The sequence below is a fragment of the Alosa pseudoharengus genome, unplaced genomic scaffold, assembly GCF_046254945.1.
Source record: "Alosa pseudoharengus isolate Yale_2024_CS ecotype anadromous, Long Island Sound unplaced genomic scaffold, YU_APseudo_1.1 YU_APseudo_1.1_scf_12, whole genome shotgun sequence".
Taxonomy (NCBI): domain Eukaryota; kingdom Metazoa; phylum Chordata; class Actinopteri; order Clupeiformes; family Clupeidae; genus Alosa; species Alosa pseudoharengus.
In genome coordinates this window covers 40410419-40428412 of record NW_027468587.1, presented here as the reverse complement: position 1 = coordinate 40428412, position 17994 = coordinate 40410419, and the positions used below count along the sequence as shown (strand labels likewise).

The following is a 17994-nucleotide window of genomic DNA, read 5'->3' as shown; positions in this document are numbered from 1 at the left end:
TACTTACTCTCAAAGTATTTTTCAATAGCAGCAACCTTTGCCACCTGCCTTCTCTTTCCGTTGCCGCTTCATTGTTGCCTCCACCAGTTTCAGCAGCACTACCAGCCGGGGGTGTCTCCAAACTGCATTTAGGTATAAAAGAATATTATAAGATCATTATGAGGTCTAAAGCAAGATTTCAACATGTCATCTGTCAGAGAAGTTCTGTTTGTCCACTCAAATATACTTACAGATAGCCACCTTAGCTCTCTGTGGGGGTTGAACAAAGAGTTCTTTCAATCCATCCTTCAATGAGATGCATGGACAGCATGTCATTTCAAAAGAAAAGAAAAAAATCATTAAACTATTTATCCTTTACTGTCTGACAAAATATTACTAAAGCCCAGTCTTGCCACTCTGCAGCTGTCTTGGTAACACCTCCCTGGTAGTTATTTTGGGCAACATTGACATTGTGTGATTGTTAAATGCTGATATATTACCAATGACAATCACCAAGAGCAAGACATATTTGTCAACACATACAGACCTGAAGCACAAAGGCTTGTGGACTTCCTTCACAAGAGCCTTGTGGGTGCTCCAGTTGGTTGGCCATGTTTTCAACAGCGCATGTTTCCTGCCCACTCCTGTTATTTGCTGACATAATGGATGAGGCAAACCAAAAGCATCTAAAAATGACACATCACAAAACACAGGCCTAGATGAAAGCTGATTCCTATGATTTGGCTCATCTAAACAAAAACGTATTACTTATTCTATTAAATCAATGTACAACTTACCAAGAGCTCTTCAGGTCTCCTGTTTTTCCAACACAAGAAATGGTTCACACATGTATACACGGGTAGCCTTCTTCATCCAAAGGAGTGCAGGCAGGTCTCTGGTCAGTGTGGCCTGGATTCTGAGGTGTACATTTAAAAAAAGTCACAGTAACGTTAGGTTAATGGAAGTATATGTGTTCAAAATGATTATATGATCATAAACAACCCCTCAGTACAAAATACAGAACGACCTTAAAATACAGATTTTGATGAGCTTTACATGACCAGGACAGGACCCACCCTGCTACCATCTCTCTCTCACACACACACACACACACACAGACACTCTCTTAAGGCATACAGTCTCAGTCCTGCCTGCCTAAGTTGGATAGATAATGATGAAATGCCCAATTACCAATCGCTATATTCTAAGTCATGCAATACTGGTTAACTGTTAAGCTATTTCTAAAACGATTAGATCACACTTTTCTTTGAAAACCACATAATTATGCAAGTATAGCTAACGTTACAGCACTGAACGTTTTTGACCACCAACACTGACGTTAACGGCAGCTAATTAGGCCAACAAAGTAGGCTAAGAAATCATAACGTATGTTACCGCTAGCTTCGTCATCGTCAAGGGGGTTAGATTGAAACACCCATTCTTGCTACTTGTTAAACTTTGTCTGCAATAATAAGCCTACGTACATTCATAATGATTTACATGCAATAACAGGTAAAGGTAAAGTTGCATGTTACTTACCACAGGCAGTGTCCAAAACGAGACAGTTTCGCGCCGTCCTGCTGGTTTCAAACTGAACAGTTGCTCTGCTCGTGGGTCTTCCACATGTAATGGGCCGACAGTCACTTTACAGAATTGGGCCATGTACGTTTAGCGTCCGGCTGTCGCTAAATGTTTCATTTTTGCCGCCAACAGCCGCGATACTGATCATTGTTCGTTCCTGAAGTATCGGGCCACACACTGTATGAAATCCGTCTGCCGAGATTGATTCGAAAACTGGCAGTAGCCCATCAAACCCCAATCGGGCCAAATAAGACACTCAGTAATCAGCCCAACTACTGCGTGTCAGTGTCGGCCCATTCAAGGGGACAGTGCCTCAGCCGACCTGAAACTCCGGCGACAGTGGCAGCACTCAGCCAGGATCGGGCCGACTGTGTTTACTGTGCTTCAGCCGACTCGGACCTCAGCCGACACTGCCAGCACTCAGCCAGAATCGGGCCGACTATGCTTGCTATCTGGGGTTTGTTTTAACGTTTTTTTTAATGTATTACAGTAATGACACGCCGTTGCGGTGAGACACTCTTCACTTAATTTATTTCAATTTCCACAATACTATATTAGTCAGAGTCTGGACTAGCGTAACCTACTAGCTTAGCTCCCCCCACTTAGCGAATGAATTGCGCTGAAAGCAGGCAGGCACGCAGCTTTGCTGCTGGCGTAGTTTGCGCGCATAGCTGGTTTAAAACAGCCAAAGTCTTAGTCGCCTAGCTGTTTAACATCCAAAGACAGTCATTGTACAAGAGTAATAACATAGAGTTAATATAACATCCCAAGCAGCAAAACACGTTATTTGAACCAAAACAAACGTTTTATTTAGGTTGTATTTTGGTTTCAAATAAAACAGACGTGTTTAGTACTTCTTTCAACGTGTTTTCTGGCACCAGTACAAATAACCATGTTAAAAACGTCCATTGAACGTTGTAACCTGGTGCCAAAAGATACGTGCAAAACCCAACGCATCTAGCACCGATTCCAACGCCAACAGAAGATGCAATTTCGGTTTCAATTTACACCAACTAAAAAACAACATGAATTACATGTTCAAAATGAGTGAAAATCACAACGTTTTTTCACGCACGTATATGACACTTACTTTCAACATTGAATGAAGGTGCTGGTGTGGTGTTATTTTTACACCAAATACTAACGAGGGGAAAACGTGTGGAAAACGTGCCAGACACGTCTGATGTTAACCAGAGGCAAAACTGTGAGCACACCGGCAATTGTGCGACTGCTGGTCCGCAGAGTGAAATTATAAGCCCGTTTCTGTCGGCCGCAACTGCGGGCCGACAGAAAAAAACGGTAATCAGGAAGAACAGAAATAATTCGTTGTCATTAAACATGGAGCAAACAATTAAATTATGGTGTGAGCGTTCGTCGAATGCATGATGCATTTAATTAAAAAACATGTCAATTTTTTCTCCATTTGCCTACCAGAGTTTGATGATTGCATGCGGGAAACATCCCAAAACAATAGTTCTCATATAATTGCTGTTGTTTTTAGATCTAATGCAACCATGCTTAAGTAATTAACTATTCTAATTATATCTTACATTAGTAGCCTAAAGCAGTCCAGTATAACTATAGGATAATAAAAGTAATTGTTGTAATGATAATCATAATAATGGTTTGATGGGGGCATGTGTAGGTGGGCCCTATGACTTCAAAGTCTGCCATGACCGGGCCTCAACTTGAATTTTGAGAAAGCTGAGCTAGCCTACTACACATTCGGCACTTGAACTGGTGTACAATAGTTGTTGCTACATTTAGCCAAGAATGCACAGGATTTGATAGTTAGTTAATTATAGTGTATTATTTAAATACCTTTTCTGTACCACCCAGGTAACTGTAAACCTCCAAGAAAGTGTGGAGATAGCAGGAGAGTAGACAATTACAAAATTATATTTTTTTATTCTTAAAGCACAAGTACATTCTGTTAAGAGAGGTTTTGCTGTATGATATTGAGTTGAAGTAATTAGACGTTGACATTGAACTGTTGACTGTATAGTGCAAAGTAACACACAAGCTGTTTTCACTAGTCTTTAGTCAGTATGACATTTAATTACATGTCATATTTACTTCAGTTTATCAATTTAAGCAATATCCTAATCTATAATAAACAATGAATATATTGGAGAATAGCAAATAAACAATAAAGGACTGTAACTATATCCCTTCAATATTGAAGGTATATACAACTCGACAACCTCCTGAACGCTTCCGATACTCCCAGTGAGGAAAGCCCTTTATCTCATTTGCCCAGAATTCCTTGGAAAACTTTGACCAAGCAATTGAAAGGATAGTAGATCTATAACTATGATAGTTATCCTATTTGAGCTCCAGACTAGCTCATGAAGGGATGCTGATTCAAGACGGGAGGGTGTAACCCAGTGTTTTTCAACCACTGTGTGCCGTGAGAGATCATCAGGTGTGCCGCAGAAAATAACCCAAATGTCACTCACTGGTCCTGAAAAGCAACTGTTGCATCAAAGAATTTATAACCACATGCTCTCATTGATTGTATGATTGCACTATTTGTGGTATGCAGGCATTGTACAACGGGGGCCCCATATCCAGTATTCACAGAATCATCACATATCCAGTTCATAACAACAATTAAATTAGATATAGTCACCTACAAATGAAATAGAGGGCGCTTGTTTTATTGAGCAGGTCTTGCATAGAAGCCATAATAAGGCCATATCTGTGTATTATTTGAAATTTTAGGCTATGGTATGTTTATTTTTTCTTCACACAGGATGTTAGTGTGCCGTGGGACATTTTAAGTGTCAAAAGTGTGCCGTGGCACAAAAAAGGTTGAAAAACACAGGTGTAACCCATATGAAATGGTTAGCCATTATCAGCATGAAAGATGTTGTAGCATAGTTTGACCTCAGGGTGGCGCACGCACACCATAGTCAGCTGTTGTTATTGCCAACGTCAGTTTGTCGTTACGCTTTGACACTGAAGGAAACCCAAGCCTAACGTCCGAAAGGAAAAAAAGGTACTAAATACTTTGAAAACGCTCAATTCTTTCATAAATGTAATCAAATTCAATACTAATAAGTTGTTTTATATCAAACATCAATCCAGAAGTGAAAACCGACGTGAAGCCAGTGCTCAACGTTATGCTTTTCACCACGAAGCTCAGATAAGCAGAGCTACTTGCTAGCATACTACATTGGTAAATGACAGTTAAAATGCTAGCTGCTAAGTAGAATCAATGCTGTGATGTAGACCATGATAATTACATTTTTATAAAAACCAATCGGAGTCTGATAAGTCAAGTCAAGTCAGTTTTATTTGATAAGCAATGTTCAGTTACTTATATTCAATGTCTTAACCAGCAGTGTAGATCTCTAATATTACTATAGTTAAATACTATTTCCAAAATAGTTTGGCTACTTCTGTTAGCTGTAGGCTAGCGCTATAGACTAGACCCCTTCGCAACGGCGGTGAAAACATAAACAATGTAGCGTTACCATGAAAGCCATTCATGGAATTCATCCTCTAGGTTGATTCTCCGGTTTACACTCATTGTTGTTTTGTTTTGATCCACTATTTTTATGTAAAGAAGTAAAGAAACTGCTCATAGAAATAAGCTTACATCATATATGTTTGTATTGTTTCAGAGAGGAAATTCAGCAGGCCAAGCATTGGATGACCTCGAGCGGCACCACGGCAGCCCAAGCCCGACATCAAGCCCAAGCCCGTCACAGTCGCTGATGCTATTTTAAATAAATAAATATAGCTATATTTATTACAATTATTCATTGGTTATGCCTTTTCCATCGAAGTTAGAATAACTGGCCACATAAATGCTATTATAAAGCATATAGGCCTAGACCAAAATAAAATTCAAAGCCCCTGAGCTAGCTATCAGCACGCACGTTTAATTTAAGTGTCAAGCTCAACGTGCAGTACACGTAATAAAAATCAAATTTGCACGTTCATTGAACGTGTTTTTCACAACATTGTGTTTTTACACCCTTTTGCAACATGCACAAAACGTACTGGACACTTCATATGAACTATTCTGGAACGTGTAAAAAGCGTAATCGGGAACCTACACTTTTACCAAAAATGAACGTTATTCTGAACCAATTCTGAACGTGTCTGACACCAACAGAGCACCGATAAAAAACGTGTCTGTTTGCTGCTTGGGATTACAGTGAGCCGTTTGAGACCAAAAATAAATAGGCGCTCAATAGTAAAACGACGTTTTATTTTCGACTAAAAAATTGCCGTCGACTAATTTTCATGGTCGATTAGGTCGACTAAGTCGACTAATCGCAGCAGCACTAATCTACACAACACAACCTATTGTTGTAAAATGGTGCGGCTCTTTTAAGAGAGCCCCGTGTGCAAGAATGGAGAGAGAAAGTGAGAGTGGGTATGTGTGTGGGCAATTCCATGAAAAGGTCATCCTTACCATGGGAAAAAAAAGTTGTGCATAGCCTACGCAAATAGAACTGTTGTTAAAATCTTCATTTAGCTCTATATTTTATTGTTTGTAACTGATCTGATTGAATTTGATGGAGAATGACACTCTTTTTACATCATAAATATGGTGTGCAACCATACAGAAACAACATTTTTCACATGGTAATATTATACATATTTAAAAAGTGGATAAATGGACCCAAGGTTCAAACAAATTGTGTCATTTGACAAATTCCAGATTGACAAGGGAATGGTAGAGCAATGTCTATGCTCAGCTTGCCTTTAAGAGCACAACTCCTTACATTTGTAAGGCTTTTGTTTTTAAGTCAGCAAGTTCCATGGCTATGTCACATCCATAACGTTTTATAGGAAAAGTTTATGCTACACATACAGTGTTGATGCGACAATGTCCATAGTGTCTGTGCAAAGCTGATTTATATCAATGTAAAGTGTGATGACCAAATTGTGCCCCTTTCTTACTTTTAAAACCTTTAATGGTGCGTTATGGATGTGACGTTATGAATGTTACATAATGTGAATTTACAAGACTGGGGACTTTATTATACCTCAAAGCCGATAAAACGTCTGCTCTGGTGGCATGTCAGTTTCAACGCATTTCAACTTAGTGTTTACAATTGACATTTCAAAGCTTATTAGGTTGATCAAAACCACAGGGAGGCCTTGCCTAACCATTAGCAAAACAAACATAATATTAAAATACCTCCAGTGATTAGCCTAGCCATAGCCTATTTTCAAGTGGCCTAATAACGAAAATCTGAGCGATTATCTTCCTGTAACTGTCATACTGTTGTTGTACAGTAACTGGATTATCGTGTTAGCTGGTGAAGATGGCTGACTTTGCAGCTGGAGTTAACATAGCAACCTTCTGTTGCAGATCTGTTCAGCCTGCTGCTCACGTCTGCTTAACACAGTTTAATTTTAAATGTGACGTGATATGACAGCATTTGAAGTGTCAGGTCCTCTGTAGCTAATACCCACAGAGTAACATGAGTAAGGGTAGCAATAAACTAGATGTACTGCATAGCGGTACAAAATATGACCGCCTCTCAGTCCTGCATATTCTCTTCGCAAAAATAAATCACGCTTGTCAATTTCTCTCCATCTCCTACTCCTGCAACAAATCACAAATTAGTGGGTATGGGTTAGGTTGATGCGGGCTCTTGAGACTAACATACCATAAATATTTTGTCATCTTGGGTGCAACGGTTCAGGTAGGGCTAGTTATTTAGGGGAGTGGCCACCAAGTTTCATGTTCCCTGGTGTTTCAGTTAACCCGGGAATCACTGACCAAAATTGATGACGGTAAAAGAAAAAAATAAATTTCTTTTTTATATTTTAAATGACTTGTTGTCCTGATTCTTCCTGTGGATCTTAGTGGGCACTGAGGAAGCAATAATTCATCACTAGTTTTTCATGATTATTATTTCAATTGTTTCATATCAAAATTCACTACTTAATTATGTGTTTTATGTAGTTTGTCGAGGACTGGTTCAGACACGTCACATCCATAAAGTGAAACCGTCACATCCATAACGCCAGTTTTTTCTGCATAATGCAGTACGAAAATTACGCATAGTTTCAAAAACACACTTTTTGTAGTCATTCAAGTCTCCTTCATGCTACATATATCATAGTTTTGGCAGTTTCCTTCAAAATTCACAGAGTTTGTAGAAAACCTGTAATCTCTCACAAAAGTGTGTCCATTTCATGTCACATCCATAACGCTGATAAAATGCCTTGTATTCTTAGGATGAAATTGATTATATGAAATGTGAGGATTTCTCAGTATTCAAAGGACAGGGGTTACATTAAAAGTTATGCAAATTAATTCACTGATACTAATTTTGCCTCCACTCTAAGGCATTTTGTTTACCAATATGAGTCCAATTGTCACATCCATAACGCTGGAACTGAGATTCGTATGGAGAAAGTAGACGTGCTGTTGAGACAGGAGCGAGTCATATTCAAAATAATAAATCTGCAGACAAAACTAAAGTCCTCGTTCATTTGCTAACCACTTTCACATAGAGGGAATCTGTGCATCTCAAAATCCTCTCGTGAATGATCCGCCATTTAACCTTAACAGAGCGGAGCTCAGCCCTATCTAGAGCCGTCTTGTGCTGGTGTGTTTGCACTTTACCGCGCTGGTCGGGGAAACAAATAAACAAACGAGTACATAAGTAGGCCTAGTTCTAAGTTGTGTTTTAGTATTATATTTGCATTACATTAGCTTGGGTTTTGTATTATTACCTAGAAATATGCTAACCATTCCTGCTTCAGTTCCAGACAGGTCATCATAATAAGTTATTAAAACCTTCGGGGCTAACTCCTTTCATTTCTGCTGCAGCAGGTTGTGCACAACAGAGTAGACGGACATAAGATACAGTCTGAGGAGTTGCAGCTTTATTCAGTTACCCGCAGTTGAAACTAAACCTAAGTTGCTAAAATGCTTTCCCCAAATCACTTTTCACAATTTTTTTTCAAGAGTAATATTATCGGTTATCGTATCGGTATCGGCCACAACAAACCAATAAATATCGGTTATCGTTATCGGCCTTAAAATTCCATATCGGTGCATCTCTACCTGGAAGCCTTGTAAAGGTCAAAGTAAAATGAATTAAGAAAAATATATGGAAATCCTGGAGGACAATCTGATTCAGTCTGCAATAGAACTACGACTTGGGAGAAGATTTACTTTCCAGCAAGACAATGAACCAAAGCATACAGCAAAAACTACACAGAAATAGTTTAAAGACAACAAGGTGAACGTTCTGGAGAGGCCGAGTCAAAGCCCAGACCTCAATCCTAGGTAAATCTGGCTGGACTTTATTATTGACAGAGCTGGATCAGTTTTGCAAAGAAAAATTTAGTAAAATTGCAGTATCAAGATATGCAAGTCAAACTGAGACATATCCATGAGGGCTCAATGCTTTAATTGCGGCCACAGGTACACTAAATGCTGATTTGAAGGGGTGAATATTGCAATATATGCAATCGCTTATTTTGCATTATATATTTTAACTACTTAACATTATTTTGTAGAAATCTGCTTTCACTTTGACATTACGGAGGGGTTTTTTGTTAATTACTGTAAAAAATTGTCAAATTAAATCGATCAAAATTCCATTTATAAAAGCAGTAAAAGTGGAAATATCCAAGGGGGGTGAACTTTTTTATAGGCACTGTATTGTGTTTAGTATGAATTTATGGAAAGTGCCTATGGAAAGTCAGTCAGATGATATTCAGCCACACCATATTCATATAGTACTATCAGTTTTTATTTTACTTGACTTATCAGTATCCTTTGATACAGTGATCCATGACAGCTGTGTTGAGACAGCATCTTCTGTTATACTCTGCCCCTTTGGTCTTCACTCGGACACTGAATATCTTGTTTATGACCAACAGGGCAATTTTTTATTCAACTTTGACACGCATAAATCCTTCAGCATCGCAACATGCTCATTCACTAGGTGTAATGCTCAACCAGGTCTGTGTAAACAGGTACACTACAACAATAGCCGTTACAACACAGCTGACACTTCACCTGAAATGAATGAGTTGGCTAAAGAACCTTCCTGGCAATTGGTTTGCATCTTGACTCAAAGGTATCAAAGTCTCATGACCTCAGGTGTAGGGGAGAGCCGGGACAGTTGAAACACTTAATTTTAACGTAATTTACAAAGCGATCGTACCACACCAAAAGCTAATATTTTGTCATTAGCAACATACATCTGTCAAATACAAATGCATTTTCAGCTTTGAACAAAACCATTCAGGAAAAGTGGGACGTGCATAATGTTTCATTTGTCCCTCCTGGTCGGGATGGTTGAAACACCATAAGAGGACAAATGAATCATATAGTTTAAGCCATAACTTCCCACAACTTCAATATTTTACTACATATCATGAATGGTACTCCCAAAAGGTGTTATTTTAGATAGATTGTTGTTGAGCTATACATCTTCGTCAATGTCTGTTTACAACTCATTGCCATCATCATGAAGTGTGTATGAAGTGGTTATTGAAATATCATGCACCGTGGATGATTCTGCCATTTTTATAGCAAGAACGGTAAGTTTTTCCATTTACATCATGTTTCTATTGTGGAAAATGATTCACTAGGTTTTTACAAGGCCACTGCACATCCAAATAAGGCACATCCAAATAAGTGACCTTAATGACCCACAGCCCGTCAGTCTCCATAGGATAACATGGGAAAACTTGACCGCCTACCTGGTGGGCCCAAATATATTTCCATCTTTCCAAAACTGTTTTTCCATGTCTCACCTCCATAAATGATTGTATAAACACAGATATTTGTGCATTTACTTAAAATACATGGAGGTACAGCCTGGTCACACTTGTTTCAATCGTCCCGACAAAGACATATGCCACTATAGCCTGTTTTGCTTTCCATGTAAACAAGCGTGCGATATGAAAGTCTGGGATTGTGGAGAACACTAAACGGTCTACTAAATACGCATGAAGTCGAACCTTTCAATGAACAATACTCATTAATAATTGAAAAAATCTGCTAATGAAGTTTACTTTCGACTTTTTTATCGCCTGTAACTCCGTGATAAAAGGACATAGCAGGAAGATATTTGGTTGATAGAAAGAGGTTAACATGCTCTATGTTTTGACCAAAAGACGTGCAGTAAGACACCATTCACTGTGTATCACCCCGTGATGATCTCTCTTGTTGTCACTTTGCACTTGTCAAACTCTGCTTGTGCTTTATCATTGACTATCTCACTGCCAAAGCGGTCATGTTAGACAACCCCACTATTGGCTCCATTGCCATATGCGGATGTGAGAGCCTCACCCCGCTCATGATATCCCTATGTCTCTGCGAACCGTGCTATGTAATTTACTTGTCTCCTTGCCAAAGTGGTGTGTTAGAGGACCCCGCTATTGGTTTTCATTGCCATATGTGGGTGTAAGAGCCTCACCCGGCTGATAATTCTCCCGCATCACTGCACACTTGCCAGAACTCTGCTTGTGTTGTATCATTGACTCTATTGCCATATGTGGATGTGAGAGACTCACTGATGATATCCCTACGTCACTGCGCACCTATCAAAAGTCAGCTTGTGCTGTATTGTTGACTCACTTCACTGCCTAAGCGGACGTGGTTGAGGACCCTGCAATTTGCTCCACTGCAAATGTGGACGTTACAGGCTCAACCCGCAGCTCATTTCTCTGTCACTTCACACTCACCAGCTTGTGCTGTATTGTTGACTTATTCACTGCCAACATGGAAGTGTGAGGGAACACTCCACTATTGTATATGTACTTTCTTCTTGTGTTTTAAAATCGAATAAAATTAACCCAAACCTCACTTCCATACAGTATGTGTGATGATGTGGGGCTATTTTAATTCCAAAGGCCAGGGGAACTTCATGATGCATAGTATCCTGGATCCATGAAAAAACTGGCCTTTACAAATAAAAATATGCCTGCCTCTATGGGAATTTAACATAGGGGTGTCAATACTTATGACCCCTGTATTTTAAGAAAGAACATTTATTTATGATACATTATTCATTTACAAAGAAAAATGGTGTCCTTAAAGGTTGGATATTTCCTCATTTTTTTACTTAAGGCATTAAGATCAATTTCCAAAAGATGATTTTATATTCCTCTTTTTAGTCAACTTTAGCAGAGGTGCCAATAATTCTGGATGGTACTGTAGCTCAAGAGGCTGTATTATACGTAAGGGATAACGGCCACCGAGGTGTCCTGTTATACGGAATTAATGGACGAGGGCGAGGGGCAAAAACTCCCCGACGTGCAGCGGAGGGGAGTTGCCTCCGCCCAAGTCCATTAATTCCGTATAACTGGACACACCTCGAAGGCCGTTATCCCGCTTATCACCCGGTTGCCACTGTAAACACTGGAAACACGCGGTTCTGTTTAAAAAGAAGCTCACTAGTTCAGCTTGTTGTACAACTTTAGCATGGACAGTTAGCTTGTTTACAGTTGATTCCATTGTTGGGAAGCCTGCAACCAAAAGATTATAGAGCGATGCAACCGTCGTCCTACTATGGTTGTTATAGTTACCATTCATAAGCATTGATATGGAACGGTGTCCTGTTATTCAGAATTAAAGGCCACCCGCCAGCCAATCAGAAAAGAGTATTTCTTCTCTCCGGGTGATAATGTCAAATAATTTGCACCAGATTGTGATTGGTATATAAAATTTGGATTTTATAGAGAGCTCTACATGCTTTTTGTTTTAGTGCTGAGGTAAGTATGCATTGTGTGCTCTATGTTGCTACCTAGGGTGAACACATGTCTGTGTTCCTGACATTTGGGCTTCTTTTGGAAAATCATGATTTTTGTCTTTGAATGATTTACTGCCAGGGCCCAGATCTGGTTATACTTCTCCAGCAGGTCCAGTTGCTGCTGTAGGCCCAGTTCTGAGGGGGACAGGAGCACTAGGGCATCTGCAAAGAGCTGTGGTAGCGTAGTGGTTAAGAGGTTGGGCTAGCATGCCGTAGCCAAAAAAATTGTGGGTTGAATTTCCAGCTTCCACCGTTGTGCCCTTGAGCAAGGCACTTAACCCCAAGTTGCTCCAGGGACAATGTAGTCTCTTGTAATAGAACTGACCTATATATGTCACTTTGGATGAAAAGAGTCTGCTAAATGAATTAATGTAATGTAAATGCAAAGACCAGGAATTTAGCCTCTTTTTATTGAAGGGTCAGTCTGGGGGCTGCAGACCACCGCTAGTTCTCTGATGTAGATGTGAAACAGAGTTGGACTCAGGTTGCCTCGCTCCACGTCTCTGTGTGAAGGGCTCTGTTTGTTTTTTGGCAATTTTCACTGTGCATTTATTGTTTGAATATATTTGCTTGACCACAACATATACTTTACCCCCTACACCACTTTCTAAAAGTTTGCAGTATAATCTTGTGTGCCAAATAGAGTCGAATGCTTTTTTAAAGTCGACAAATCAGGTAAATATTTTTCCATTTTTTGTGTATTTTACGTGTTTATTGATTAGGGTGTAAATGTCATCTGTAGTGCGGTGGTTTGGGAGGAAGCCAATTTCATTTTTACTCAGGGTATTGTGTTCGATAAGGAAGGTTTGAATTCTGTCATTCAAAATGCTATTAAATGCCTTCCCCAGATTACAGCTCACACAGATACCTCTGTAGTTGTTTGGGTCCAATTCATCTCCAGTTTTATGGATTGTGGTGGTAATACCTTCATTAGAGATGTCAGGAAAACAGCCAGAACTTAAGCATCGCTCTCCTGATGCTGTCAGGACCACATATTTTATTGAACTTTAGGGATTTTAATTATTGTGCCAATTCTTCACTCGATATGGGGTAATCAAGTGGATTTTGGTTGTTTTTGAATATTGATTGAACGTTTTGTAGTTTTTCTTTGATGAGGTTTTGGCTTTCATTTATTTCAGTTGATTGTATTTCACTGTTATGGTTATTATTAAGGTTATTAATCCAGGTTCAATCCAATTGTTTCCCTCATTCTTGTAATTCTTGTGGTTCTTTTGTGCTCAACGTATTCCACATCTCCCAGAACTGATTTTTGTTGATGAAATTTTCAATTTCATGCAGTAGATTGTTGGTGTAGCTTTGCCTTTTCTTTTGATTGCTTGTTTGTAGCTTTTCAGGGTTGTAAAGTATTCCATCCTTAAGTCTGTGTTGTGAGGATGATGGCGTTTTAGGTTTGTTGCCTTAGTTGCCAGTCCCAACTTTTTTTGAAACATGTTTCTGGCATCAAATTCAAAATTAATATATATTTTCTATGAAATAGTCCAAATTGTCATTTTCAACATTTGGTATGTTGTCTATGTCTTTTTTGCTGCTAAATATGGGTTTACAAGACTTGTATTTTATCACATTCTGTTTTTATTTGCATTTTACACAACGTCCCAGTTTTTTGGTTTTGGGGTTGTAGATTGGTTGGTCATTTTCAGAAGTATATTTAGTTGGTTAGGTCACGGTCTGAGAGAGGAGATTGCTGCATGAGCATGACAGCAGTCCACTACACTATTACCCAGGACTGAGGAATATGTAAACCTCCCTAAAGAGTCCCCTCTAATCCTACCATTAAACATGTACAGACCTAAGGCCCGACAGAGGTGCACTACAGTAACTCATTAACCACACAAACTAGGTTGTTGTGGTGGTTGGTGAGAGGTGCAAAGGTGACAGGCCAAATATATGTGCCTTGTGGATATATAAAGTTGGGCTCAGCCCATGTGCATGCATTACAATCTTTACACACAAGCACTTTTCCCTGTGCTTCAAAGTTATTTATCTCTGTTGTAGAGGTCTTCCTCATAGTAGACTGAATCTTTTGGGGGATATAAACAGTGCAGAGATAGGTTGTAGATTTGGAAATGCCTATGGTATCATGCAGTTTCAGCCAAATGTGATTTTTTTGTCAACTAAAATGTGTTCAGCTAATTTGGATTTGCACCACACCAAGATCTGTCACGGCAGATTTTTCTTGATTTTACTAAGTACTATAATCTCATAATAATTTGGTGGGCATTGAACTTTTTCTTGACACCAAGTTTCAGTAAGTATCAAAATGTCACTATTTTAACACTTTTAAGAAATTCTCTCTTTCTCCCTCCCTCCCTCCCTCACTCACACTCACACTCACACACACACACACACACACACACACACACACACATTTACAGAGCATTATCACACCAGATCCAATGAGATTCTATGTTGTAGAATTTATTTATAGTAATAGCCACAAGTAACTACTGTATTTTATTACAGTGTAAAACAGTTACAAAGTTCTTATATCAACATGCTTGGCTAAATCATGAGTTGTCAATTGTGTGAAAGTGATATACAGGGAATTCCTGAGGAAATTTTCAAGAGTGATATATGAAATGGGCTGTTATTTAAGGTGCTGCAATATATTAATTGGAAATCATTTCTGAAATGAATGTAAGCTGTTTTTTTTGTTGCCAAAAGCAAGTCTTACAAGCCTCCAGCTGGGATTGTCAGGGGCAGGTTTATTGCCATTGTGGCAGCATATGTTGGGTGCCAAGAACACCAAATGATTTGCATTTCTTTTATATCAATTTTACAAAGCAAAAACTCTCTCTTGTGTAAAAATGATCCAAACTTGAGTGTTGCAATTAATCACAAGTGAAATATATTGGCCTATGAAAAGGTCTAATTCTAGTTGAGGCTTTTTTTTTAAAATGGGAGCAATCATTTACTTGCATAACATCTGCAGTAAGCTTCTTCACTCAGTGATGAATGTTCCTTAAAGGCTGTATAGTTTGGCATCATTTAAGCCCGCATGAAAGATATAAAAAATTACACTATTTTGTGTTAGACATTGCACACATCAGTCATGTGGTGAAAAGCAAGCCATTTTCTTCATATGATGTAAAAAAGAGAAATGCACCATCTGACATAGAATCTAGTCTTGAAATGTATGTGAAAGGGCAAATGGTAAAGGATCATATTAATGTTGTATTTTATCATTACTTACTACATACTCCATTATAAAAAAATGTATGCATTGAAAACTGGATGGAAAAGCATTAGTTAGGTCTAATATATCTGACTTCCATGTATATACTATTCTGTCTTTTGTTAACGCCAAAGACAATAACATGAACTTTGTTTTTAGTGTATATGAAAGACTGTTAACAAATGTCAATGACAAATCATTTTGTGGGTGTAGAACCCTTCTTTGAAAACACCTGGACAAAAAGAGGCTGAATGAAGAAGCGCATCCAGAACTACAGTTGACATTTTTTGTTATAACATTCTGATATTTTTGGACAACATATATCTGGCATGCAGATAGAGCATTGATGCATAAATGTTGCTCCTTTTTGCATGGGTAACTATTATTTTGTACATATTTTTTCTTGTTTCACTGGAGAATTCATGAGCAGTGACTTTTTCTGCCTTTTTAGGAGTTTGCGATTGCCCTTCATCAAAGAATGTATTAATAAAGGACAATAATTAAAAGATACATAAACATCCATATCAAATCTCAGCATTGTGGAAGTGCATACATTATTCTTGATAATGATGCTTGAAAGGGATTTCAGCACCTCTCTGGGACCTTTTTAAACCCCTTACCTCGTAGGCAGTTGCTTATTTTGCAACTCTTTGTTGTTAAACAACAAAGGGAATGGGCTCTCATAATGTTATATTAATCAGCAGATTAATATTTCAATTTGATTTTCTTTATAGTTGAGGTGCTGTTGGCATTTCCATTTTCCCTCCATATGTGCACTGATGTTAAGTGCTATCATTACCATTTTCTACCTGGGGGTTCTGAAGATAACAGGCATCACTGATAGCTCTATTCTAAATAGAGGAGCTTTGGGTTGAGGTTCATGCATTTTTAATGGCACTATTTGGTGCAGGCTTCACAGCCATTATTTTATAATGCGGTAATGTAAAAAGCTGAGTCACAGATTTTGAGTTCTAACAACATTTCTACTAAGGCAGAGTGGGCAAATGAAGAGAACAAAATGAAGGAGAGACCATTTCTTGTCTAAAATTCAACAGCTGTTTATGATGTAAATTGTGCCATGAATATAAGAGAAATCATTGGAGTTTGAAACTGTATCATAAGAGGACTGGAAATCTGGCCTGTAACTGCCCCTTTAGTGATATTATTATTCTAGAGTTATTGCACTAAAAGAAATAACCCATTGGATTTACTTAATTTTAATGTGTACAGCGGCTGCACATAAATTAAATGTTTAAAATTAATACAGAATTTCTCTTTTGTTTTACTAAATTGATTCATGCCGTGATTGTTTAAATGAAGTTTACATGAAATATTCATGTAATTTCAACGTCATTGTGTTATACAGATGGAGGCATGTACTGAGAGTAGGCATTCCGATGTTGTACTTAAAACTGCAGGCTGCGGCATCAATGTTATTAGAAGATTTTGATTAGATGAAAGACTTTGAGGTAAAGTTGTGCCACAGTATTCAGAAGTATTCATTGTGGTGGGAAACATGTGATGTGGAACCACTGATGTCTTTTGCATGCTCAATACTTGACACACTCATGGTGGGAACAAAGCATGGTTCATTTCACGGCATAACATAAGATACAACATTGCTCCAAATTTCTACTGCATATAGTATACTGCATTATTTCATTAAGAAAACCCATGTGAAAACTGTTGGCAACTCTGATAGCTGCATGCTTATCTCAGTGTTCTTGCAAAGGCTTATGGGAACACATTGAAATGGTGGTACCAAGGCATCTAATGTAATCATTTGCCTTCCTGGTTCACATTCATCTTACATAATTATTTTGGATAAATTCATTGGCAAAAATGTGTTAGTTCAACATAATAATATTGTGTTGAAAAGAGAAACATGAGTTTGTCTAATTTTATGTTGTGTGGTTTAGTAACTTCCTTTTTTCGCAGTGTATATACGTTATATATACTTTCTATATACCTTATGTGATTCAATCAGAAAAATAGAATACTCAATTGGAATGACTATTTTAACATAATAATGTTTAATTCAAAACTAGATTGCTTTATGTAAGTGTAACGTAATATGGTTTGATAAATTAGACTTTTCCTTTTTTACAGTGTCAGGAGTTAGGCCTACGCAAGACTAAACCATAGAGAGGGCTGAAATAAAAGATCATTTTGCCAACAATGATGTAAAACCATAGATTTGTTCAGTTTATGCCATGTTTCATTTATAACTTGAACCAACACGCTTTTCCACAATATTTTTTTTTTTTTTGGATGCACCAGTATATCTCAAGATTCTCATCCCAAATTGGCTTTGGATATTTATACTGGACCCTGCTCAATCTGTTATTAAGAATGCTCTGCTTCTCCTCATCAGCATAGCGAATGTTGCATTTATAATTTGCAGGGTCATAGACTGCAGAGCTTGTAAGCTACCTAGAGTGTCACATTTTGACTCTCACTCACTTGGAAGGGCCCTGCACCTATCAT

At 38.3% G+C, this 17994-nt stretch overlaps 1 long non-coding RNA gene across 1 annotated transcript; it reads right to left on the bottom strand.

Annotated features, from left to right (window-relative positions):
* Positions 1-630: 630 nt before the first annotated feature.
* LOC143118540 (uncharacterized) lies at positions 631-1600 on the bottom strand. The gene is made up of 3 exons (XR_012986187.1): positions 1519-1600; positions 777-895; positions 631-665 (listed from the first exon to the last, which is right to left on the bottom strand). It is a non-coding gene; the product is annotated as an uncharacterized LOC143118540 (long non-coding RNA).
* Between the last annotated feature and the right edge of the window lie 16394 nt (positions 1601-17994).